The sequence below is a fragment of the Hemitrygon akajei genome, chromosome 11 (genome assembly GCF_048418815.1).
Source record: "Hemitrygon akajei chromosome 11, sHemAka1.3, whole genome shotgun sequence".
In the NCBI taxonomy this organism is placed as follows: domain Eukaryota; kingdom Metazoa; phylum Chordata; class Chondrichthyes; order Myliobatiformes; family Dasyatidae; genus Hemitrygon; species Hemitrygon akajei.
This window is the reverse complement of record NC_133134.1, coordinates 46,491,307-46,519,082: the sequence shown is the minus strand read 5'-3', so window position 1 is coordinate 46,519,082 and position 27,776 is coordinate 46,491,307. Positions and strand designations below refer to the sequence as shown.

The 27,776-nt window shown below is 41.3% G+C and overlaps 1 long non-coding RNA gene across 1 annotated transcript in view; it reads left to right on the top strand.

Moving 5' to 3' along the window:
- The first annotated feature begins 2,541 nt into the window (after positions 1 to 2,541).
- LOC140735098 (uncharacterized) overlaps positions 2,542 to 27,776 on the top strand; it is a 49,086-nt gene continuing 23,851 nt past the window's right edge. Inside the window, exons 1-2 of the long non-coding RNA XR_012100687.1 lie at positions 2,542 to 2,661; positions 4,601 to 4,692. This is a non-coding gene — a long non-coding RNA (uncharacterized lncRNA). The remainder of the gene's footprint in view (positions 2,662 to 4,600; positions 4,693 to 27,776) is intronic.

Here is a 27,776-nt window from a genome sequence, read left to right as displayed (position 1 = left end):
TTCAACAGGAAAATGCATCAGTTAGGCGGCAACCAATAGAAATCTGCCTGCTCGGTGTTTAATCTAAAGCCATGGGATTCCAACGGCAATGGTCACTTATTCCTCACTCTACAGTAATAGAGAGCCTTGTCCAGCTGGTTCACAGAACATAGAACAGTACAGCACAGTACAGGCCCTCCAGGCAGGATGTAAATTTTCAAGGTGATTGTATTAGTTTGAAGAGGAAACTACTTCAGCAACAACAAATGCAAATGATACAATGTAACATTTTGATTTGCTTACTGTTCCTTTATTTATTGTAAATCCCTCATTATTACCATAATACATGAATTAAACAGTAATTGTTTAAAATAAAATTTATTATCAGACTACATACATGTCATCATATACAACTCTGAGATTTTTCTTCTGCTTACATACTTAGAAAATTTATAGAACAGTAACTGTTAACAGGATCTGTAAACAATAAACTTCAGGAACTGTCCAAATGCAGATAATAAATAAATCGCAATAATGAGCATGAAATAACTAGATAAAAGAGTCCTTAAATGAGGGTAGTTGATGCCTTTTGTTCAAGAGCCTAATGGTTGAGGAGTAATAACTCTTCTTGAACCTGGTGGTGCGAGGCCTGAGGCTCTTGTACCTTCTAACTAATGGCAGCAAAAGAAAAGAGCATGGCCTGTTTGATGAGGATCTTTGATGATGGATGCTGATTTTCTACGGCGACACTCCATGTAGATGTGCTCAATGGTTGGGAAAGTTTTACCTCTGATGTAATGTGCTGAATCCACTATGTTTTGTAGGATTTTCCGGTCAAAGGCATTGGTGTTCCCATACCAAGCCATGATGCAGCCAATCAGCACACATTCCACCTCATTGAAGTCACGTGATTATCAACACAAGTCTAAAATTCATCATGAGATAAATCATCCACTAACTCCACCTTTTGAAAGTTAATCACTATTAACAGTTTCTGTTCCTTGTATTTATGTACAGACCCTTTAGTTAAAGTACCTGAAAAGGTAAATCTTTCACAGCAAGGAGAGTGAAACAGAGGAGTGCCTCTTATTCAGGAGTGTTGTGTGACCTTCACTCCTCATTTATCTTCTTCTCATCATTGTCAGCAATGGCATTGTCAATCAAAAAGAATTCCCTTTCTTCTTGCTCCTGCTGTTTACATCCCCATCTACCTCCCAATGCTTTGACAGATCTGCAAAAGGTATCAGCAAGATAGTAGTGGGTAAAGAAACCCCCTGAGCTTGGGTAGTGTGAGTAACATGCTGAGGATCATTTTGATCATAACCATACAAATGTGATTTCATTAGTATCTGGGACCCAAGGCATTGAGGACTATGAAGAGACCCCCTACACATTTTCTTCATGGGTTGTGCCTTTATAGAGTACATGAGGAAAATCATAGATAGCTTGATGAGTGAAGCCCTGTCTGTAGGTTGCATGGAGGGCTATCAAATAATGGTCAGAAGCGTAATGCATGTACCTTATGTAATGTTACCCCTTTTAGGTATAGAAATAATAACATGTAGGTAGTGGCTGTCTGCATATGACGTAACAATGTTTAGTGAGATTCTTCTAGAAAGTTTTTCTCTCTCTGATACAGAGAACTGCAATGCTGTTTCACCCTCCAAATACTTTACTTTAAGAAACCACTTTACTAGTGTTCTACACTGAAAATAATTAAATTTCATGAGCTCAGGGCTCAAAAGAAAGCAATGTTATTTATATAAACTTTCAGGTCACTGCTTCTTTGAATAGTTCATCCAATGTAGACAGTAACAAGATCATCGTTAAAACAAATATATCATGCATAAACTGTCACATTGTGAGTTGTTATCTCACAGATTTTTTTTTACATTTAAATAATCTATAGCAGGGTTTCCCACCTTTTTTTAATCCCATGGACTGATATCAATAAACAAGGGGTCTGTGGACCCCAGGTTGGGGGCCTAAGTTGCTCTGATCGTTTTTCATGGGCTTAAGCCAAAACATACTTCATTGCGTTTTCAAGGAAATATATAATTTAAGTCACAACATATACACGAGTTAGAACTGGACCCACGACTTCCCCTTAAAGTATTCTTAAATCAGTTCACAGACGGACATAATTTATTATTAGCAAATTAGATCCACATATTACATTAACGTTAAATTTTTTTGAGTCTGTAAGAGGTTTTTTGCTTTTGTTGCTGAGTCGCTTCTTGATGTAGTACATTGAACTTTCTTGACTCACACTTTGGTGCGATTGCACATTGCTCAGAAATAGGTCAAGATTACAGTGCCGGATACAATTGCCTCAAGCTTGTGGCCTCAAATAAAACAGAGTAAACAAAATGCAGGTTGCTTGGTAATTCCCACCCCCTCCAACCCTTGCCTCCTGGTTTGCTCTGAATGCAAATGTTTGTACATTTCCCATAATCCACATTTACAGATTTGGATGCGGAACAAACTCCGATTCCAAAAAGAGGGTTTGAACAAAAGGCTTTCACTTCCACTTTCAAAAGTTCCAAGCTGAATCGACAAAGACATCTGTAACCACTGAAATGTTAATTACTGCACTGACAATCAATTTTTGTGATGGTCAAAACAGTTAAATAATGAAAAAGTATTTGTTCCAAAAGATAAACCTCTTTAAACCATCAAGAAGTAAGTATATGACTGCCAACACAACTTCTGAGAAACCATATTGTTCCTTGTTTCTTATTTCATGTGTGATGTTGCACTCAGTTTTGAAGTGACTAACCCAGAATTCTACAAGAACATCTTTGTTGTCCGTTAGACTCGGGCTGTTGGTGTATTATGAGCTCAGCTCACACATGTCTACTTTTTGATCCTTAAAGTCTGGGAAGGTTTTATGTTGGGATGCTAATAATTCAGATGGTGTTTTCTTGCAGCTTTCACCAGCTCTTTGATTTATGGTTGCACAGTGGGTCATGTGTCAGCGCAGCCTTAGCAATCACAGTACAGCCTGTGTCACCACTGATGGATGACATTGTAAACTCTGTCCCTTCAGGGGGAGCAGCCCTGCATCAGTCCTCCAGTGGGATAAATACAGAATAATTTAATTTTCATGGCTTTTGTAAAACTTTATCAAAGTTTCAGAAAAACAATGCCAATGTTTCAAGGGCTTGAAAACTTCTTCACTGTTGAATTCAGTCTGAAAACCACTGCTTTATTATTTGGGTACTGTCTATTTATTACTGTTTTGCAGCATATGATGCTATGAATTTGAATGTAATTTGAATGAAATTAAGCATTATTTCTTTCCCATTGTAATGGTCCAATTGTAATTCTGCAATCTTCAGGTTTTACATTACATTCAAAGTTGAAAGTTCGAAGTAAATTTATTATCAAAGTACATAAATGTCACCATATACAACCCTGAGATTTGTTTTCTTGTGGGCATACACAGTAAATTAAAGAAACATAATAGAATCAATGGAAGACTGATCGCAACAGGATGGACAAACAACCAACGTGCAAAACACAACAAAATAAATAAAGAGAAATAAAAATAATAAATAAATAAACAATGAATGTTGAGAGCATGAGATGAGGAGTCCTTCAAAGTGAGTCCATAGGTTGTCGGAACTGTTCAATCATGGGGCAAGTGAAGTTGAGTGAAGTTACCCCCTCTGATTTAAGAGCCTGGAGATTGAAGGGTAATAACTGTTCCTGAATCTGATGGTGTGATTCCAGAGGCTCCTGTACCTTCTTCCTGATTGCAGCAGTGAGAACGGAGCATGGCCTGGGTGGTGGGGTGTCCCTGATAATAGATGCTGCTTTCCTATGTGAATGCTCTGTGTAGATGAGCTCAGTTAAGGGGCGGCCTTTACCCATAAAGGACTGGACAGTATCCACTACTTTTTGTAGAATTTTCCATTCAAGGGCATTGGTGTTTCCATGCTAGGCTGTGATGCAGCCAGTTAATATACTCTCCACTACACATCTATAGAAGTTTGTCAAAGTTTTAGTTGTCATGATGAATCTTTGCAAACTTCTAAGGAAGTAGAGGCACTGCCATGCTTTCTTCATAATTGGACTTAAGTGCTGGGCCCAGGACAACCCCTCTGAAATGATAACACTTAAGAATTTGAAGTTGCTTATCCTCTCCATCTCTGATCCCTCCGCTTGTTTCCTCCTCCTGAAATCAACGGTCAACTCCTTGGGCTTCCTGACATTGTGTTGTTGTGGCACCACTCAGCCAGATTTTCAATCTCCCTCCTATAATGTTGACTCCTCACCACTTTTGAATCAGCCAGCTGACAGTGGTGTCGTCAGCAGACTTAAATTCGGTAGTGGAGCTGTGCTTAGCCTTACAGTTATTAGTATAAATGGAGTAGAGTAGGGGGTCTAAGCACACAGCCTTGTGGTGCTCCTGCACTGATGGAGATCATGGAGGAGGTGGTGTTCCCAATCTGAACTGACCAGGGTCTGCAAGTGAGGAAATTGAAGATCCAGTTACATGAGGAGGAATTGTGGTCAAGCTCTTGAAGCTTATTGATTAGTTTTGAGTGGATGATGGTATTGAATGCTGAGCTGTAATTGATGAAGAGCATCCTGATGTATGCACTTTGTTGTCCAGATGTTCCAGGGTTGAGAGAAGAGTCACTGAAATGGCACGTGTTATGGACTGGTAGGCAAACTGAACTGGAGTGGATCCAAGTCGCTTCTCAGGTAGGAGTTTATACAAACCCCATTTCCAGAAAAGTTGGGATATTTTCCAAAATGCAATAAAAGCAAAAATCTGTGATATGTTAATTCATGTGAACCTTTATTTAACTGACAAAAGTACAAAGAAAAGATTTTCAATAGCTTTACTTACCAACTTAATTGTATTTTGTAAATATATACAAATTTCGAATTTGATGGCTGCAACACACTCAACAAAAGTTGGGACAGAGGCATGTTTACCATTGTGTTACATCACCTTTCCTTTTAATAACACTTTTTAATCGTTTTGGAACTGAGGATACTAATTGTAGTAGATTTATAATTGGAAATTTTGTCCATTCTTGCTTGATATAAGACTTCAGCTGCTCAACAGTCCGTGGTCTCCGTTGTCTGATTCTCCTCTTCATGATGCACCATACATTTTCAATAGGAGATAGATCTGGACTGGCAGCAGGCCAGTCAAGCACACGCACTCTGTGTCTACAAAGCCACGCTGTTGTAGCCCGTGCAGATTGTGGTCTGGCATTGTCCTGCTGAAATAAGCATGGACGTCCCGAAAAGAGACGTCGCCTTGATGGCAACATATGTCTCTCAAAAATCCTAATATACACCTCAGAGTCAATGGTACCTTCACATACATGCAGCTCACCCATGCCGTGGGCACTGATGCACCCCCATACCATCACAGATGCTGGCTTTTGCACCTTTCGCTGATAACAATCAGGATGGTCGTTTTCATCTTTGGCACGGAGAACTCGACGCCCGTTTTTTCCGAAAACTAGCTGAAATGTGGACTCATCTGACCACAGCGCATGGTTCCACAGTCCTTCGGTCCATCTGAGATGAGCTCGGGCCCAGAGAACTCGCCAGCGTTTCTGCATAGAGTTGATGTATGGCTTCCTCCTTGCGTAATACAGTTTCAAGTTGCATTTCTGGATACAGCGATGGACTGTGTTAAGTGACAATGGTTTTCCAAAGTACTCCCGAGCCCAGGTGGCTATAATTGTCACAGCAGCATGACAGTTTCTTAGGCAGTGCCGCCTGAGGGCTTGAAGATCACGCGCATTCAACAGTGGTTTCTGACCTTGCCCTTTATGCACTGAAATGTCTCTGAATTCTTTGAATCTTTTCACAATATTATGTACTGTAGATGTTGAAAGACCTAAATTCTCTGCAATCTTGTGTTGGGAAATGTTCCTTTTGAACTGACTAACAATTCTCTCATGAATTTTGACACAAAGGGGTGAGCCACGACCCATCCTTGCTTGCAAAGACTGAGCCTTTGCTGGATGCTACTTTTATACCCAGTCATGATACCTCACCTGCTACCAATTAGCCTACTTAATGTGGAGTCTTCCAAACCGGTGTTACTTGAATATTCTGTGCACTTTTCAATCTTATTTTAACTCTGTCCCAATTTTTGTTGAGTGTGTTGCAGCCAACAAATTCTAAATTTGTGTATATTTACAAAATACAATTAAGTTGGTCAGTAAAACTTTTGAAAATCTTTTCTTTGTACTTTTGTCAGTTAAATAAGGGTTCACGTGAATTAACATATCACATATTTTTGTTGTTTTTGCATTTTGGAAAATATCCCAACTTTTCTGGAAATGGGTTTGTATGTTTCATCACCAACCTCTCAAAGTACTTCATCACAGTGGATGGAAGTGCTAATGGATGATAGTCATTGAGGATGGTTACCACATTCTTCTTTGGCATCAATATAATTGAAGCCTGCTTGAAGCAGGTGCATATCTCAGACTGCTGAAGCAAGGGTTTAAAGTTAGTGAACACTTGAGCCAGTTGATCAGCACAGGTCTTTAGCTGCCCAGTCTGGGCCACAAACTTTCCATGGGTTCACTCTCCTGAAGGATGCTCTCACATCAGCCTCAGAGGTTGAAATTGCAGGGTAACTGGGGTAGCGGACGATCGTGATGTTTCCTCCGTGTTTTGATGGTCAACGCGAGCATAGAAAGCATTGAGTTCATTTGGGAGCGAAGCCTGCTTGTCACCTATGTTGTTTCTCAAACTCTCCTCATGCTTATGAGATATGATGTTTACAGATAAATATTTTCGCACTGATAGCCTGTATTATCAATCACAGAGAACGGATGTTGTGTGGGACCATGCTGATTTAGCAATTAATTTTGGATTGACCAAGACACTATGCAAAATGCAATGGGAGCACTCCATCAAATGTACCTCAAGTTCCCAATACTAATGAAGCCACCACTCGTATGATTATCTTCTGATTTGTTATAAATGAAGACTAAAAATGGATGATGCCAAGATCAGCAGTAAGAAGTCTTAGTGACCAAAAAAGGGCTCCAGTGTCTTCTCCGATTGCAGTGACCTAGGCAAAACGAAGGAATCCATTCACTGTGGATGACACCAGATTGATAAAATGACCTTCTTATGACCTTGTTATGTTTTATTGACACAATGTTCTTGTACTCCAAACTTAGAATCCTCCACTTTCTGTAAAATAACAGGCTAAGGGGACAGAGAATACAGCCTACTCCTTAGTAGTAAAATGTGTGACTAATTGAAGCCTTGCAAGCAATGTGCGGTGCTCAGGAAATGGTGGTGATATTGTTAAAAGGTAGAAATATTTTGCTTTGTTTGTAAGCTAAAATCTAAAAGAAGGAATTAATCATTGAAATGTCAAGTGTGCAAAATAGATGAGCTAAGTCAATCTGCACATCACTGTGATTTTACAACCAACTTTTCAAGCAGGTCAGGACATGTTTATGTAATACCAATGTCTGAACACTACTGAGCTCAAAAATAGGTAGTGGCTTACATAGGCAACTGTCATGGCAAAATATCTAGTTTGCAACTGATAATGGACACTGTGCAGGGGGTGGGGGTGCAGGGATGGAGGAGCATGCCATGTGCTGATCCCGAAGTTCTTTTGGGAGTTGGGTTGGAGACTGATGATGGGTGTCCTTACTGGGATGGAGGGTTCGGATGTCCGAAAGGAAAGTCTACGCTGTGCGTAGCTGGTTTTCTTCTGATACGTCTTTATGTCTTCCTCCTGACTTGCCAATCCAACTTTTCTTGTACCGTCAGTAAATCTGGCTACAGAACACTTATTCCTACCCTCCAAATCATTAATATAATTTATAAATTGCTAAAGCTCCAGCTCCTATCCCTGCAGCTCAAGACCGGTTACTTACTGTGAAGTTGAAAGTGCACTGTTTATCCCAACTCTTTTGCAGTGGTTAACCATTGAATACGTTACATTTCTGTAATCTGTCCACTGATATATCTCCAAGAGCAGATTAAGAAATGTACTGAACAGATAATTGAAATGTTCTGGCTGTAAAAATGTACATGAATTTGAGATGTTCTGTGATTTTTTTTTAGGGAAAATGTGCTGCTTGTGAAAAGTAATGATTCTATTTAAATTTTGCTGAAGATTTTCTTTAGGGAGCAGAGGAACACACGGCCTGTTTATGTTAAAATACACTGTACTCTTTAAGTGAGGATTTACTGACTGTGGCTCAGATGAAGAATATCCAACTAATTCATGCTCAAGCAGCTCTTTCCCCTTGTGTTATGGGCTGCTTTCCCAATCAAAGCTGTTCTTTCAGCACTCTTGCATGTTTCAATGTCATAGCAGCAATATCCGACATGCATTTCACTCTGGTTAACACCACACTTCGCAGCCAGAAGCTGCTGTGTGTGGATGCACCATTTACTGTACATGGAGCCAGCAATAAATTTCACATTATGTGCAAAAGTGTCAATTGCTTTATGCCAATCAATTTTGTGCTTCCTTTGCACGGCACATTAAAAACAGGCTATGTTTTTAGTGTGATCTCCTTCTGAGTAAATATCAGGAGGGTTAGAGAAGACTGGCTCTTTTCTCTAGTAAATAGAAAGCTGAAGAATTTCCTGCTTAATGGTTTGATAAGGTAGATATTTCCTTTGTGGATTTATTAGCAACTATTGTAAATGAGTCATCATTTTAAATAGTTAATAATAAATTTACAAACGGTACGGTTCCTCATTCAAAGAAAGGAGAAAGTGGACCTTGGCACTCTATGCATTTGTTGAAGCAAAAAGCAAGGAAACTAATTAAATAAAAGAAGAAAGGAACAAAAGGATAAAGTAGCATGCCCGACAAAGAGAAATCTGTGTGAAGGTCCAAGCTGCTTCCATATTGTAAATTCTATGTAATTTAATCACAAAAAGATTTGTTTGAATGACAAGTTACTAAATTGCTTTTGTCCTTAATATGAAAATCTGATTTCAGTTTGGATACAGCTCCACAATTGTCCTGAAATCTTCCAGGCAATGATGCTGAAATTACCTGAAAGGTGTGTGCAAGCTGAAGTAGATAATGCCAGAAGACTATTCAGCTGTGAGGTCATCATAGGTATGGCCATTTCTGTTATGTTCCTACTCTAACTGCTCACCAGCAGAGGTCTAACTGAACCTTCCTGACAAATCTAAGGGCCACCAAACAAACCCACGGTCATCTCATCTGAAATCAGCTAACTGAGTCAAAACCAACCTTCTAAGCTGGATTTCCTTGGTTTCTATGTCTCAGGTGGTTGCACGTATGATATGAGGCAGCACACGTACTAAAAGCCATCAGGAAGCCTGGTGCCTGGTAACAATGTTGCACCATGATGGTAATATTGTGCTTGAATTCTAACATTCAAATTACTTTGTTAATTCTGTATATATCTTTTTTTAAAGATAATTTCTAAAATTATACACTAACTGAGAATAGAAAGTAAGTGCATTTTTTATTAAATATTTCATTATATAACAGGACGTAGAACACTTCAGCACAGTATAGGCCCACAACATTGTGCAGACTCTTTGGAGAAGACAAATCTCAGAGTTGTATACTGCATACATACTTTGATAATAAATGAATCTTTGAACCTACTGTAAAATCATCCTAACCCTTAGATCAATATAATCTAACCCTTAGCTCATACATAGCCATCCATTTGCCTACCTAGGATCTTCTTAACTATCCCTAATGTATCTGCCTCTAGTTTGCAATTACATTACCAATAATGACAGATAAGCAAAGATACATTAACATTGTGTCAGTGGGAATGGCATCAGTACTGTAAAATGCTATCTCCATCTTCATCCAAACGTGGTGATTTTCAATAATGTAATTATTTCTAAGATATGTGCAAACAGTTTTACAAATTGAGGGTGCCACACAATTAAAAGACGAGTTCAAATTTTAAAGTTCAGAGTTAAATTTATCAGAGTACATACATGTCTCCACATACAATACTGAGATTCTTTTTCCTGTGGGCATATTTAAGAAATCTATAGAACGATAACTGTAAAGAGGATCAATGAACAACAAACTATGCAAATACAAATATAAACAAATAGCAATAAATAACAAGAGAATGAAATAACAAGATAAAGAGTTCTTAAAGTGAGATCATCGGTTGTGGGAACACCAGAAATAGAAAGTGTAGTTATCCCCATTTGTTTAAGAGCCTGACGTTGAGGGATAATAATTGTTTTGAACTTGGTGGTGTGATTTCTGAGGCACTTCTACCTTCTACCTGATGGCAGCAGTGAGAAAGAGCATAGCCATTGGTGGTGGGGAAGTTTGATGATGGATGCTGCTTTTCTACGACAATATTTCATGTAGACGTGCTCAATGGTTGGGATAGCTTTACCCATATTGTATTGGGCCGAATCCACTACATTTTGTAGGATTTTCCACTCAAAGGATGGTGTTTCCATACCAGCCCATAACGCAGCCAGTCAGCACAGGTTCCACCACACACCCAGAGATGTTTGTCAAGGTTTTCGATGACATACTGGATCTCCCAGACTCCTGAGGAAGTGCAGGTGCTGTTGTGCTTCCTTCGCAATTATATTTATATGATGGGTCCAGGAAGAGGTCCTCTGAGATAGTGACACCCAGGAATTTAAAGTTAACGACCCTCTCCACCTTCGATCCTCCAATGAGTACTGGCTCATGGACCTCTGGTTTCCTTCTCCAAAAGTCCAAATCAGTTCCTTGGTCTTGCTGACATAGAGTGAGAGGTTGTTGTTATTACATCACAGCCAAATTTTCAGTCTCCCTTCTGTATGCTGATTCATCACCATCATTGATATGGCCCACCACAGTGGTATCATCAGCAACCTTGTACAAACGTATATGGTATTGGACAACAGTTATTCAAAATAAAAATGTATGGTTAATAATTTCTGTGCATTGTGGCATGACACTCAATACTGATGCTTCAAGGCTCCTGCAATCTAGGTTTGATACCGACCTTCAGTGTTGTCAAAGCGAACCTTACAATTTTTTTCCTTTGACTCCTGGGTTTCTACACATCCCTTTCCTCAAGTACTCCGGTTTCACCCCAAAGACGTGCTAGCTGTTAAGTTCAAAGAACATTTATTTTCAAAGTATGTATACATTATACAACCCTGAGACTGGTCATCTTACAGGCAGCCACAAAACAAAGAAACCCAGAAGAACCCATTTTAAAAAAGACCGTCAAAACAACCAACGTGCAGAGGGAAAAACAATAAATGCAACCAAATAGCATTCTGAATGGAAATCCACAAAGAGAGTCCGTCCACAGAGCCTTAATTTAGTGCAGAGCTGAGTAAACCTCACGGAGTAGCAACCTGAACCGGCCCGTCCCTGCCTCAGGCCCCATCGCCCTGACCTTTTCAATTTGGCCCGGTGCTTAAGTCGTCGTCCAAACATCGGGTTCAGTTGCTTTGATACACTTTGGGGCCTGGACCCCGCCACCAAAATTTGGCCTGCACCTGACCTTTCCGATTTAACTGGCTACTGTAAATTTCACTCAGCTGAGGTGGATGGTAGGAGAATGAGTGGGTTATAGTGAAATGTGAGCAAGTACAATGGACTAAAATGCCCTACTAGGAATCTGGAAGCTTAATATTTACTGTTGACCACAGAGCATATTCTGAAATATGGAGAAGCAGAACTACACCCTTCCCTTAGTGATTATGGGGTCTTTAAGTGTTCACAAAAGATTTTTGTCAGACACGAAAGAAGACCCGCTGTTTCACCTTACATTCCATTCTCCCTGACTGTAATAGGTAAAGTTAAGGTTAATTGATAATTGACGAGTGAGTGGTCCTTTTAAAAAAATGAAAGGGACTGAAATTGCTTGAACTGCAGTGATTTTGTCCTGGTGTTGCAGTGCTGGGGAATGTTTGCCATCTCATGTTTGTTTTGTGTCATCCCTATTCTGTGAGCATGATGATTGTCATAAATTTCGCTTCGATTGGCACTATTAGGAGGGTTCACTCAGCACATGAGACTCCTGGCATAAGGAAAAACCCCACTTTGGTGCTGCTTTGCATTACTGGCTTTGAGGGTGATTATTGGGGCATGGTTAATACATGTGTCTGGTCTATTTTGTTATCCCTTAATCAGAACATATTATCAGCTAATTATCCCAATGCTGAATATGAGAGCTTGCTGTGTACAAATTGGCAGCTGTATTTTCCTACCTTTTATGGGGTAAGAATTAGAGAACTCAAATTCTTGAACATTTTTCACCATTTATCATGCCCTATTTAACTCCATTTGCCAGTCTTTAATTCATACCCATAGAATCCTTCAATAATATGCAGGGCTGGTACTCAGGATGTGGCAGGTGTATTTACAGACATTTTAAATCTCTTCCACTCCCAGTGCCCTCCTGCTTCAAAACATCCACCATTGTTTCTGTACCTAAAAAGACCAAGGTAACATGTCTGAATGACTGGCATCCTGTCACGCTCACCTTAATAATAAGCAAATGCTTTGAGAGGCTGTTCAAAGACTATATCTGCAGCTTGCTGCCATCCACACTGGACCCTCTATAATTTGCCTACCAACACAACCGATCGACAGACAAAGCAATAGCCACAGCTCTACATACCGTCCTTACACATCTGGAGAAGAAGGATGCTTATGTGAGAATGCTGTTCTTGGACTACAGTTCACCATGCAACACCATAATTCCCTCCAGGCTTGACAAGAAGCTCAGAGACCTCGGCCTTCACTCTGCCTTGTGTATCTGGATCCTGGAGTTCCTGTCAGATCACTGACAGGTGGTAAGGGTGGGCTCCCTCACATTTGCCCCTCTGACCCTCAATACAGGTGCCCCTCAGGGCTGTGTACTAAGCCCTCTCCTTTACTCCCTGTAAACCCATGACTGTATCGCCACCCACAGCTCCAATCTGCTAATTAAATTTGCTGACAACACTACACTGATTGGTCTAATCTCAAATAATAATGAGACAGCCTACAGAGAAGAAGTTATCACCCTGACACAGTGGTGTCAAGAAAACAACCTCTTCCTCAATGTCGCAAAAACAAAGGAACTGGTTGTGGACTACAAAAGGAATGGAGACAGGCTAACCCCTGGACGTCAATGGATCTGGAGTTGAGAGAGTGAACAGCTTTTAAGTTCCTCAGCATAGACATCACCGAGGATCTCACGTGGTCTGTATATACCAGCTGTATGGTGAAAAAGGCACAACAGTGCTTCTTTCACCTCAGACGGTTGAAGAACTGTGGTATGGCCCCCCAAATTCTTAAGAACTTTCTATAGGGGCACGATTGAGAGTATTCTGACTGGCTGCACCATTGCCTGGTGTGGGAACTGTACCTCCCTTAATCACAAGATTCAGCAGAGAGTAGTGCAGAAAGCCCAGTGCATGTGTAGTTGTGAACTTCCCATGATTCAGGATACTGTACTTATAAAGACATGTGTGAGAAAAGGGCCTGAAGGATCGTTGGAGACCCAAGTCACCCCAACCACAAACTGTTCCAGCTGACACCATCCGGGAAACGGTACCGCAGCATAAAAGCCAGGACCAACAGGCTCTGGGACAGCTTCCTCCACCAGGCCATCAGACTGATTAACTCATGCTGACACAACTGTATATCTATGTTATATTGTCTATCCTGTTGTACATAATATTTATCATAAATTACTATAATTGCACATTGCACAGTTGAATGGAGACGTAATGTAAAGATTTTTACTCCTCATGTTTATGAAGGATGTAAGTAATAAAGTCAATTCAATTCAATTCTCAGTCCTGGCTCCTTAAGGTTGTTACAGCCAGGGGTGAAAATGGGGACAAGCACCCGCAATCGATTAAATGCTCCCAATGGCGTGCGTCTCAAATAGCCTCTGACAACCATGTCCAGCTCCTGGCCTTCATATGTGGCTTAGCTACTAAGCCCGGTGGAACCATTTCTACTCACAAGAGAAGGGGCAAAATCGGGTTACTGGTGCCTTAAAACCAGTTGCTTCAGGCAGATGGGGCTCGGCAGCCATAGATGGCAGTTCATCAAGGAGAAGGAAAGCTCCGATCTCAAGCCTCTGCTGCCTTCCGGGTATACCCAGTCATGGGGAAGGCTTTGAGGGTAAACCCCTAGGGAAAAATCCCTAAGGCAGTCCTACATTGAGTTTAATGCTGACTGGCAACTCCTGTGATGCTGCTGATGCCAAACCATATTGGTCTCTGCCGTTCCTTTGAGTTCATCAGATGCATGGAGAGGGGGAGCTTGCTACAAGGGCAGCAGCTTGCCCGGGCTTGCATATCTAGACAGGTAGGGCACAATATCTATGCCAACTCTGACCGGCGGAGACCTTCACTCATGCACTTACTCTCAGTTCTGAGATCATTCACAGTATCTTGAAGGAAGGAGATAAACTCCAGAGGAAATATCTTTTTTCTGTCTGCGGTGACTAAACATAAAAATAACTTTATTGTCTATGAAATGCTTTTTTCATCTTCCAAGGTCATGAAATATCTCAAAATAAGTTCTTTTTCCTCTTCCTCCTTACTGCATACATTCAGATGGAAATGATTATACTCAGCACGTCAGAAATATTTTTCAAAAAATAATCAAATTTCAACAATATTCCTGCAAAACCAAATGGTAGTTGTTGAGCCTGAACATGGCAGAAAAAATTAGAAAGCACTGCTGGCTCAATCAAATGAACTCCAAGAACTTTTAGTGTACAATTCACAGATATGAGAAAGGAAAGGGAAGCTGTCATTTATCTGACTGATCAGAGGTTTCACAAGGGGGTAATTATGCTTTGTAAATCTCTGCTTCAACCACCATACAAAGCCGTTGTATTGTATTGTGCCAGATACCCTTAAGACAGGCTAAGCTTTAGCATTATCAAGGAAAAGAGAGGTGAATCAGAAATCAACATACATCAGGTCCTTCCAGAAGTTAAATCTTCTCCTGTCAGAATGTATATTATAAGGTTTCAATCTGCACTGGACATTCGTGCCTGATGATGTATGGGATTAGAAACACAATCCTGAGGTGAGTAGGTAGGTGGTCTGCTCTAATTGACATTATTTGGTTTTATGTTTTTTTTTTTCTGATGCTAGGCCCACCCTTGAGCTAACTAAATTAATATAGAGATTACAGGTTACAGATCCCACTTCACCAGTAAATTCTATGAGAAATCCATTTTTTGCAATTAACTATTGGATTTTATTATTTAAGTACAAGAGGGAGAGGGAAGGGGACAGGAAGGGGATTAAAATTGAAATTTAGCATTAGCTCAGAGTCCTCAGAGTGCCCAGCAATGCATCTGCTTTTGGGGTCAGCTGCACTTGTATATTTTTTTAGTGATCATTCCAATGATGCCAGGAGTTTTCTTCTGAGGAGAATGTTCTACCAAATTCCCACATACTCTTCCAAGACACATGGATAATACTCGTCAATATTTAAACAACCTCAACATAACATAATAAAGTACCTTAAGAGGAACACACTCAATGGAGCATTATGAAGCAAACTCTGACACTGAGCAAAAATTATCTCAGGGTCGAACAGCTGCGTTTTTTAGGAGATCTTAAAGGAAGAAATGTTGAGAGGTGGAAAGGGAAGAGATGCTTGACATCAGTATATTTAGCTTAAAGTGTAAAATTTGTCTCTGTAAAACCATTCCTGACACCACACTCGGCTAACTTTATATGTTGATTCATTAACACACTATTAAATGCTTCAATATAACTGTGCCCGGGGGGGAAAAACCCAAATAGTCTGCTTCATTATAGTGTCATACAGCAGAGAAGCAGTCCCTGCGGCCTGACTTCTCTATGCTGAAAAATGTGCCTAGTTGAGCTAGTCCCATTTGCCTGCCTTTGGCCCATATCCCTCTAAACTAGGGCTTCTCAACCTGGGATCCATAGACCCTTTGGTTAATGGTAGGGGGTGTATTGAATAAAAAGTTTGGGAATCCCAACTCTAAGCCTTTCCTATACATGTACCTATCCAAATGTTGATTAAATCCTGGAATTGTTCCTGCTTCTTCCACTTCCTCTAGCAGATCATTCCACTTACCCACCTCTCTTCGTATGAAAAATTTGCCCCTCAGGTTGCCTTTAAAATTTTCCCCTTTCTCCTTAAATTTATGCCTCTAGTATTAGACTCCTCTACCCTGGGACTGTTCTTCTTATTTATGCCCCTCATGATTTTATAAGCACTCATGAGGTCACCCCTCAGCCACTTTCACTCCTGGAAAACAGTCCAGTCCAGTCTCCCCTCATAACTCAACTCCTCCAATGCTGAATGGGAAGAATTCTTCTGATTTTTCATGTTGCTAAAAATCCTGGTTTGAGTTTACACAAGATTCTCTCTTTTAGTCAGCGTCCTTCCAAACATTTCTCTGCATTTAAATTATTTTCAAACAAATTAAGTCATAAGATCATAAAATTGCAAGGACAGCTGCAAACCATAAGGGAAATTTCAGCAAGCCCCGTTGACTTGTAAGCTTTCGCTTTATTGGTATCTTTGGGAAATGGTAAGGTTTCAGCCTGCTCTGGGATCACAGATTTGCTAAATTTTAATAAGTTCTGATCATAGGCGATTTGGACTATTGACACAGGTCCAAATCGAGCGTAATAGAACACCAAGAGCAAATTTATTTGCACAGTTTGTTCCTCCTTAGTTGTGTTGGAGTTTTTATTAGATAATTTCACTTACCAAATCAAATTCCAAATTATATGAAACAAATCAGGAGTCTGTACAAGCTAAAGTTATCTGGAATTCACATCATAATCAACATTTTCCAGCTGTATTTTTCCCACGAGAAGTTTGTTTGCTTTCAGAAGCTTGTGATTTATTCGATTTTCCTAATTCTGCATCCATGACCTTACAACTCCTGGTTATCTTCTTCACAGTCAGGTAATACCTCAACCAGTCCAATAGTCAACTTATGGAGATGCCCAACACCAGCCTATGGCACTGACAGATTGGTTCCTGAACTGTATTCTTTTACAAATGTTTTGCATTTGCATTAATTATACAATAGATCCACTTTTCAAGTATTTTCTGTACCCACTAAAATATCTAATGTATGTGGAACTTTTATTTATAATTTTGATGTGTGGCAACTCAATGGTTGGAGCATCCAGTTTTGAGTTAAAAGGTGCCTGTTACGCCGCTGATGTTTAGGGCAGCAAAGAAGATCCTCCATCTTTGGTGGTGTTCAGGGCTTCCTTCATCATGTCCTCTTGGTTTTCACTACTGTTAGTCATACAAGTCCTGGGTGGAGACTCAGGAACTAGACCATAAGACATAGGTGCAGAATTAGGCCATCTGGTCCATCGAGTCTGCTCAGCCATTCAATCATGGCTGATCCTTTTTTTTATCTCCACCTCAACCCCAGTTCCCAGCCTTCCTCCTGTAACCTTTGAATTCCGTCACACTCAGATGTAGAAGGATGCTTTATTGCTGTTTCTGCAACAATTTTCTTTTACCAATTAGGGTTCTTAGCTCTGAGCTGAACCCCCAACCTCTAGGACCAATGGACTACACTTAGTCTGTTCTCCATCGTTTGACCTGCTTGACATGGGTGACCCTATCAAGACCCTGACTCCAGCCAACATAGCTGTCTGAGCCATTGAGGCATGACAAACAAAACCATAACAAGGTTGTGGTCCTCTTGGAGAGTTAAAGGGTTGTTGGTTGCAAAGTCCACCATTGCTAAAATTAATTAATTAGATTATTTTCTAATTGAAGAAAATTACATTGTAATACTTTACCACAGTAACTGATGTCAGGATAATTCTATTGTTTTAATAACTTCAGTCATCATGTGAAGTAATGCAATGCCCTATAGAGCGTTGACGTCCTGAGTTTGACCATTGGTCATAACTTATTTAGCCAGGCTGTTACAAGGGAGGACTGAATTGAATGGAGGACCAGGAATTTGACATAATTGTCATTCCTGCTTGATTTCTATTCATTCACCCTTAGGATTTGTTATTACTAAGCCCGGTGTTTTAATTGTAAATTGCTAGTTACCCATCAGTGTGAGTCAGTTGAGAGTTAACCTTATAGTCCAGACCAGGTAAAGATAGTAGATTCTTTCTGTGAAGGATATTAGTAGGCCAAAGAGGTCTTTACAACTATCAATAGTCAGTATGACTGAGATTAGATTTAATTTAACATATTTTTAAATTCATCCAGTTAAATTCCTCAATTGCCATAGAGGGACTTGAAGTCTCCAGGTCAATGATGCAGAACTTTGGGTGTGATTGTAGCTGCTTACCCATCACACAACCCATCCAATGGAACTGTGTATGCATGGACTTCAGATGAGGACAGTAACACAACATCTTGCCTGTACCTGCAGACAAATTAACTATACATTCTCTCTCTCCGGTTCCTAAGGTTGTCAAGCCGAGGGGTGGTAGTGGAGACAAGCTCCCACTACCTAAAAGTGCTTCTCATGGCATGCAACTCAAATGGCCTCTGACAACCAAGTCCAACTCCTGGCCTTCTCATGTAGTTTAGCCGCTAAGCCCGGCGGAACTGTTTCTACTTACAGGAGAAGGGGCAAAGGCGGGTCCTGGTGCCTTTAAACCAGTGCTTCGGGTAGATGGAGCTCGTCAGCCTGGGAAGACAGTCCACCTAAGAGAGGGAAAACTCTGATTTCAAACCTCCGCTGCCTTGCGGCCATACCCACTTATGGGAAAGGCTTCAGGAGTAAACCCTGCGGATAAATCCGGAGATGGAGTCCCTATGGCTGTCTGAGGTTGCCTTCAACCTCGCTCTGGCAAGTCCTGTGATGACACCGGTGCCAGGTTGTATTGGCCCTTGCCCTTCCCTTGGACATCGGTGGCATGGAGAGGGGAGACTTGCTGCATGGGCAACTGCTGGTCTTCCATACAACCTTGCCCAGGCCTGCGCCCTGGAAACCTTCTAGGCACAGATCCATGTTCTGGCGAGACTAACGGATGCCACCACCTCTCTCTCTATTTCCCCATTCAACTGGCGCTGTTCAAAGATTCATTATTGTCTAGCCTCTAGTTGGTTGAACTTTGCTTATAAATGACGCATCTTTATTCTTTAATATCTGTGTGCCTGTTTGCCAAATGCCATACGTTAGACGCTGAATTAATTTTGCTTCCTCGCCAGTTGTTAAATGTAACAACAGTTTGTCTGAGCTTCTTAAGTCAGGACTGGGGTACGAGGCAGTGTTGCAGCTTGATGAGCACGTTAAACGTGTCCCTTTCACTTTATTAAAGGCTGATGCTGTTTTTGCATGTGACACAACAGACAGCATTTACATGAAATTTTACACTTCTGCATATGTTCTAATGGTTTGTTCTGTAACAGTGAAAGAACTGTGCAGAACAATACTAACACAGCATTAATGGCGAAAAACTGGTATTGGTATTGGGAAATGAACCTGGTCAGGTCTCAGGTCTACCAGTGGGTGAGCATTTTGGAGATAGTGATCATAATTCTATCTCCTTTACCATAGCATTGAAGGGGGATAGAAACAGACAAGTTAGGAAAGCATTTAATTGGAATAAGGGGAAATGTGAAGCTATCAGGCAGGAACTTGGAAGTGTAAATTGGAGCAGATGTTCTCAGGGAAACGTACTGCAGAAATGTAGCAAGTGTTCAGGAATATTTGTGTGGTGCTCTACATAGGTATGTTCCAATGAGACAGGAAAAAGATGTCAGGAGTTTAGGATTGAAATTAGGAGAGCCAGAAGGGGTCATGGGAAGGCCTTGTCGAACAGGATTAAGGAAAACCCCAAGGTGTTCTACAAGTATATGAAGAGCAAGAGGATAAGATATGAGAGAATAGGACCAATCAAGTGTGACAGTGGAAAAGTGTATATGGAAGCAGAGGAGATAGTGGAGGTACTTAATGAGTACTTTGCTTCAGTACTCACTATGGAAAAGGACCTCGGCAATTGTGAGATGACTTATAGAGGACTGAAAAGCTTGAGCATATAGACATTAAGAAAGAGGATGTACTGGAGCTTTTAGAAAGCATCAAGTTGGATAATTCATCGGGACCGGATGGGATGTACCCAGGCTACTGTGGGAGGTGAGGGAGGAGATTGCTGATCCTCTGTCAATGATCTTTGCATCATCAATGGGGATGGGAGAGATTCCGGAGGATTGGAGCTTTGCAGATGTTATTCCCTTATCCAAGAAAGAGAGTAGAGATAGCCCAGGAAATAATAGACCAGTGAGTCTTACTTCAGTGGTTGGTAAGTTGATGGAGAAGAGATTGAGAGGCAGGATTTATGAACATTTGGAGAGGTATAATATGATTAGGAATAGTCAGCATGGCTTTGTCAAGGGCAGGTTGTGCTTTACGAGCCTGATTGAATTTTTTGAGGATGTGACTAAACACATTGATGAAGGTAAAGAAGTAGATGTAGTGTATATGGATTTCAGCAAGGCATTTGATAAGGTACCCCATACAAGGCTTATTGAGAAAGTAAGGAGGCATGGCATCCAAGGGGACATTGCTTTGTAGATCCAGAACTGGCTGGCACACAGAAGGCAAAGAGTGGTTGTACACGGGTCATAGTCTGCATGGAGGTCGGTGACCAGTGGAGTGCCTCAGAGATCTGTTCTGGGACCCTTACTCTTCGTGAGTTTTATAAATGACCTGGATGAGGAAGTGGAGGGATCCGTTAGTAAATTTGCTGATGACACAACGGTTGGTGGTGTTGTGGATAGTGTGGAGGGCTGTCAGAGTTTACAGTGGGACATTGATAGGATGCAAAACTGGGCTGAGAAATGGCAGATGGAGTTCATCCCAGATAAGTGTGAGGTGGATCATTTTGGTAGGTCAAGTATGATGGCAGAATATAGTATTAACGGTAAGGCTCTTGGCAGTGTGGAGGATCAGAGTGATCTTCGGGTCCGAGTCCATAGGACACTCAAAGCTGCTGCGCAGGTTGACTGTGTGGTTAAGAAGGCGTATGGTGTATTGGCCTTCATCAGCTGTGGGTTTGAGTTTAAGAGCCGAGAGGTAATGTTACAGCTATATAGGACCCTGGTCAGTCCTCACTTGGAGAACTGTGTTAAGTTCTGGTCACCTCACTACCAGAAGGATCTTGAAACTATAGAAAGGGCGCAGAGAAGAATTACAAGAATGTTGCCTGGATTGGGGAGCATGCCCTATGAGAATAGGTTGAGTGAACTTGGCCTTCTCCTTGGAGTGATGGAGGATGAGAGGTGACCTGACAGATGTGTATAGAAGATGATGAAAGGCATTGATCATGTGGATAGTCTGAGCCTTTTTCCCAGGGCTGAAATGGTTAGCACATGAGGGCACAGTTTGAAAGTGCTTGGAAGTAGGTACAGAGGAGATGTCAGGGGTAAGGTTTTTTATACAGAGAGTGGTGAGTGCGTGGAATGGGCTGCCGACGGCAGTGGTGGAGGCGAATATGATAGGGTGCTTTAAGAGACTCCTGGATAGGTACATGGAGCTTAGAAAAATAGAGGGCTATGGGTAACCCTAGGTAATGTCTAAAGTAAGTACATGTTCAGCACGGCATCGTGGGCCGAAGGGCCTGCATTGTGCTGTAGGTTTTCTATGTTTCTATGTTAAACTCTCAGAGTACTAAACTCTTCAGGTAACTTGTCAGGAACCTGACAAGCTTAATTGCAGAACCTTAAAACTGCTTGGCAATCCCCCTAATCTGACCTCTTCTGAATTTCCAGCTTCCTTCACTTCTTCAGCCTTTCGACCCTAAGCACAAGCTCAATTTTTCACTTCTCCCATTTTCTCTTCTTTTATGTTGCTCAGAGCCTAACTGAGTGATCTGAGGGGACCATCAGACAGGAGGTACAGGAGCATGACGCACCCACTCAACGTTTTAGGAACAGCTTTGTCATCTGCCATCTGGTTAATCCATCAACATATAATGTATATGTGAATGCATGTGTGTATGTATATATTATAGAGTCATGCATTTTTTTATGTATTGCAGTAGTCTGTGGCCACAACACAAAACATTGCATGACATAGTATGTCTATGATAATAAATCTACAGAGTGGGGTTTAACGAGAGTTGCAGGGGGATGGGAACCAGAGTGCCAGAACAGTTAGTGGAGAGGTTGTGGAGTCAGTTGTCACAATAGGCCTACTGCAGATGCAACCTTATTGGCACCTCACGTGGCTTTGGATCACCTGGTCAATACAAGTACCCATGCCAGGTTGCTGTTTATTGACTACAGCTCAGTGTTTAACACTCATTCCTACAGTTCTGATCAAAAAGCCCTAAAAACCTGGACCTCTGTACCTCTGTCTGCAACTGGATCCTTGGCTTCCTAACTGGAAGACCACAATCTGTGTGGATCGGAAATAACACCTCCACCTTACTGACAATCAACTCTGGCCACCTCAAGGATGTGTGCTTAACCCACTGCTCTACTCTCTCCACACCCATGACTGTGAGGCTCGGCACAGCTCACCTATAAATTTGCTTGTGACACAACTGTTGTCGGCAGAATTTCAGATGGTGACAAGAGGGTGTACAGGAGCAAGACAGATCAGCTAGCTGAGTGGTGTCGCAGCAACAACCTTGCACTAAATGTCAGTAAGGCCAAAGATCTTTTTGTCGACTTCAGAAAGGGTAAGATGGTGAAACACACACCAGTCCTCATCGAGGGATCGGAAATGGAAGGGGTGAGCAATTTCAAGTGTCTGAGTGTCATTATCTCTGAGGATCTATCCTGGGCCCAACATATTGATTCAGCAGCAAAGAAGGCAGGACAGCAGCAATATTTCATTAGGAGTTTGAAGAGATTTGCTAAGCCACCAAAGATACTCGCAAATTTCTATACATGTACCATGGAGAGCATTCTAACTGGCTGAATCGCTGTCTGGTATGGGAAGGGTGAGGCTACTACACAGAATCAAAATAAGCTGCAGAGTATCCAGAACATCTTCAAGAAGCAATGCCTCAACAAGGCGGCATCCATCATTAAGTACCCCCATCAGCCAGGGCATGCCCTCTTCTCATTCCTACCATCAGGAGGGAGGTACACGAGCCTGAAGGCACACACTCAATGATTCAGGAACAGCTTCTTCCCCTCTGCCATCAGATTTCTGAATGGACATTGAACCCATGAACTCTACCTCACTACGGTTTAATTTTTGCACTACTTATTTAATTTAACTATTATATATATACTTACTGTAATTCAAATTTTTTTCTTTATTATTATATATTGCATTGTGCTGCTGCTGCAACAGACAACAAATTTCATGGCATATGCCAGTGATATTAAATCTGATTCTGATTCTGGTTCTGATTCTGAATACTGTAGCTCCAGTCCTTTGCCTTTCCCACCCACCAGGCTTCACCTATCACCTTCCAGCTCATCCTCCCTCCACTCTCCCCAACCTTTTTATTCTGACGTCTTCCCAGTTCCTCACTAGCCCTGAAAAAAGGGCTCAGCCGGAAATGTTGACTGTTAATGCATTTCTATACATACCACCTGGCCTGCTGAGTTCCTCCAGCATTTTGTGTGTGTTGTTCTGGATTTCCAGCATCTGCAGAATCTCTGGTGTGTAGCTATGTTAGGGCTTATTTTGTTTCAATAGACTATACATTGTAATGCCTCCTGGACTGAATCAATTATATTGCACATAAAACCTGGCAAGGTCTTTTTTGCGGCTCATTTATCCAGTGCATTTGAAGGAAACTGGTAGCTTGTTCAGAATAGCTGTTCTCCAGAAATCCAACCTCAAGTAAAAATAAAACTGTTGTGTGCAGCAGTTTTGTATTCGTTTTTATTTCTTCCATATGGGATATTTTTAAAAAGTAAGAAGATATTTTATTTTTCTCATCATTTTCAAATGTTGATCAGAATTTAAAACCATTTGCTAACCTCTAAAAAATGCCTGGATTTATCTAGTTGGCATTTCTGAGAGAGGATCCCACAAGTCACTTCCCCAAGACTTTGCCAAGGCACTTAATGATGTAATCAGATCCCATTTAGTTGGGTCAACAGGAATATGGGTTGGGAAGGAGCTGTTCGGAAGGCTGGTGGAAGATTAATCTGTCCACATAAAACTACAGATAGTCTTTGGCAGCTGTGCCAGCACCTTAGTTGCTTTCAAAACAGTGAAAGAATTGAAAATCAATTCGAACTATTAATAGCTTCATAAAAAAATAAACTTAAAACTCAAAAATATGTAAGAAAACTTAAAAACTCTTAAAATTCTTTGCATACATACAGAAAGACTCAAACTTCTTCAGACTGATTAACATGCACCTTCTTCCATTCTAGCTGTTCCTAGCATTCAGATCAATGGAGACTCAGTTCCAATGCCAAGTCCAGACTGGGGCAGGATGTTTGAATACATTCCCCTCCAGTCCTGATGGTGAATTCCTGCAGCTTTGTGTTCCAATCCTGAACCGTGAAGTGCATGAAGCGTACAGATTGGAACAGCTTCAGAAAATCTGCTGATTTCAACCCTGAAACTTACGCAGTTGTGCAGAAGAAAAACGGCTTCTGACAATTCTGAGGGAAACACAGGTCAATGGTAACATTTTTCCACTGAATGTAACCTCCTAGCTTTTGTAGTCTTCTATTGGCACAAGGAATTGCATGGGCTTTGTGATATGGATGTCTATGACTCTGCAATTCTGTGACATCAAGGTATTGCAGGGACTAATTTCATTAGTCAGAATTCACCCAGACTGTTAAGTTCGCCGTTTATGTTGCTTGTTACATTGTATGTTATTATGTTTTGGGGACGGGGTTTATTCTGATATATATGCAACATTGTCATTTGTTTGTGGTGGAATAAAGTGGAACATCAACAGATAGACCTCATGCTATCCGCCGCCACTGGTGTAAAAATGCATGGGAGGACTTGGACAGGGAGTAGCTTAGAACCAAAGTGAACACAAAAGGACAATTAGTTGACTTCAGGTCGGACCAAGTAGAATTCATTGACATGTGCAAAAGTGCAGTGAAGTGCAGGTCCAACGAAAAACTTGCTTGCACTGGCATAATAGGCATGCAGATTCAGACAACACAAGAACATAAGTCATGCATAAATTTTATCAGAATTATATAAGACAGTGAAAACATTCTGTGCAATAGGAGACATCAGTGCGCAAGCAAACATGACCAGAGACAAGCCCATGATGGTCTGTAGTGCTCCATTGCTGGGGTAGGACTTGTATTCATGTTCTGACCTTCTGACTTTAGAATGCAACACGGAATATAGTTTATATTTTGATTTTACTATTTGCTTCAAAAGGGCAAGAATCATGTCATTGCCCAGGAAGAGCAGGGTGAGCTGTCCAAATAACTATCGTCCAGTGGCACTCAAATCTATGGCAATGAAGTGCTTTGAGAGGTTGACTATGACTAGAATTAATTCCTGCCTAAGCAAGGACCTGGACCCACTGCTATTTGTCTATCACCTCAGGAGGTCTACTGCAGATGCACTCTCATTGGCTCTTCACAAAGCCTTTGATCTCCTAGACAATACAAATAGCTATGTCAGGTTGCTGTTTATTGACTATGCCTCAGATTTAACACAGTAATTCCTAAAGTTCTGAACAAAAAGCTCCAAAGGCCTCAGTACCTCCCTGCAGTTCCTCGCCAGAAGACCACAGTCTGTGCAGATCAGAAATAACATCTCCACCTTGCAGACAATCAACACTGGCGCCCTTGAAGGATGTATCCACCGCTTTACTCTCTCTACACTCATAACTATGTGGCTAGGCACAGCACAAGTACCATCTATAAATTTGCTGATGACATAGCTATTGTTGGCAGAATTTCATATGGTGATGGGAAGGCACACAGTAGTGAGATTGTTGAGTAGTGTTGGATCAACAACCTTGCACTCAATTTCAGTAAGACCAAGAAGTTAATTGTGGACTTCAGAAAGGATAAGACGGTGGAACACACACCAGTGCTCATCGAGGATTAGGAATGGAAGGGGTGAACAATTTCAAATTCCTGGATGTTAACATCTCTGAGGATCTGTTTTGGGCCCAACATTTTGATGCAGTTACAAAGAAGGCACGGCAGCAGCTATTAGGAGTTTGAGGAGAATTGGTATGTCACCAACGACACTTGTAAATTTCTGCAGATGTATCGTGGAGAGCATTCTAACTGACTGCATCACCTCCCGGAATGGGGGGAAGCACTGCACAGGGTCAAAGTAAGCTGTAGAAAGCTGTGAACTCGGTCAGTTTTATCATGGCATCAGATGAACCACTGACAAAATGGAACTGGGGTTGCATTTGCTTAAGTGTCATGTCATTTAATGCTTGGTACTGTGCTGTGCATCTTGGGCAGCATCGATAGCAGGAAAATAAAGATAAATAATTCCTTATGCCAATGCAGCCAACTTTAATGGTGTGGCTTGAGGATTAATTAGCCAACTAACTTTGACTGTATTTCATTAACTCTGAGTACTCTGTATTCATTATTTAGCTCCAATGCAGAGTCCAGACAGTGCCAGAGCTGTCATGCCTCTTTTACTACTCCTCTTTCAATGTCAGGTTCATCCTGTCAACTGGCATTTCACCAGATCAGAACAGGAACTGATTGGAAGCTTCATTTGATTCCTGTAAATAATCCAGCAATCAGGAGGGATCAAAGCAGATGAAGACAGACTCTACCTTGCATAGTGTAAATCGCGTTACTAACAGCACGCCTATTATAAACAATGGGAGCTGGATAAGAAAAATGTACCAATATTCTCAGTGTTGCTTCCAAATCTCTCCATGAGCTTGCCCCACACTGTATCGAGAATCCCCGCCAGATACATGATCTCATACATTCCCTTCCTCCATTCACCTTTGCTTCTCATTTGCTGCTCAGTCTGTGCCACCGGACTGGATCATACTGGACTTGGCCTGCTTCGCTTGGGTCACACCACCTAAAAGGGTCCTGCAGACACATTAACCTCCACCCAGTTGTACAGCTCCCTATAACCTTGAGGCCTTACTGGTGCAGTAATGCCATGAGGTGGATCAGGTTGTGCGTGGCAAATAGTAGTGCAGACTGAGACCTTGCCTCAGAATTGTCCCAGTGGCTTTCAGACAGTTGGTGCAATAAAACAGCCTCTACACTGCTGGACACTTGCAGACAGCGGGAAAGAAAAAATAAACAAAATGTTAGCAGCCCAATCCCGAACAAGAAAATCTGCAGACGCTGGAAATCCATGCAACTCACACACAAAATGCTGAAGGAACTCGGCAGGCCAGGCAGCATCTATGGAAAAGAGTACAGCCGACGTTCCAGGTAGAGACCCTTCATCAAGAGTGAAGGAAAGAAAGGTGAGGTCACTAAAGTGTGGGTGCAAAGGGAACAGAATGTTCTGCCTTAGAGATGCCTCAAATGTTAGAAGGTATTAGTTAAAGAGCTTTTTAAAATAATAAATTCCCTTAAATAATTAACCATGTAAGTTAACTAATACATTAATATTAATTGAAATTAAGTAATAATAAACCTTACCTTTCATTCTCTTTTTAATGGAACTCATTAAGATGACTGGGACTACGCTGGGTACACCAGCAAAGGCCAGCATAAACCAGAGGGGACAGGTACAAAGGATATCTAGTCCCTCAGTTCAAGCCCTCATGGAACATTCCAAACCTCAGTGCTGACAGACAGCCCTGTCACATGTGTTGACCTATGATCTTCAGTGACTGACATACTTCCATACTGTTGCCAGCCAGTGGGTCTGTACATATCCACACCTATCAATCAGCACAATCTTGCCAACTGCTGCCTTTACTGGTTGAGTGAACATACCCCTGCCCACTTA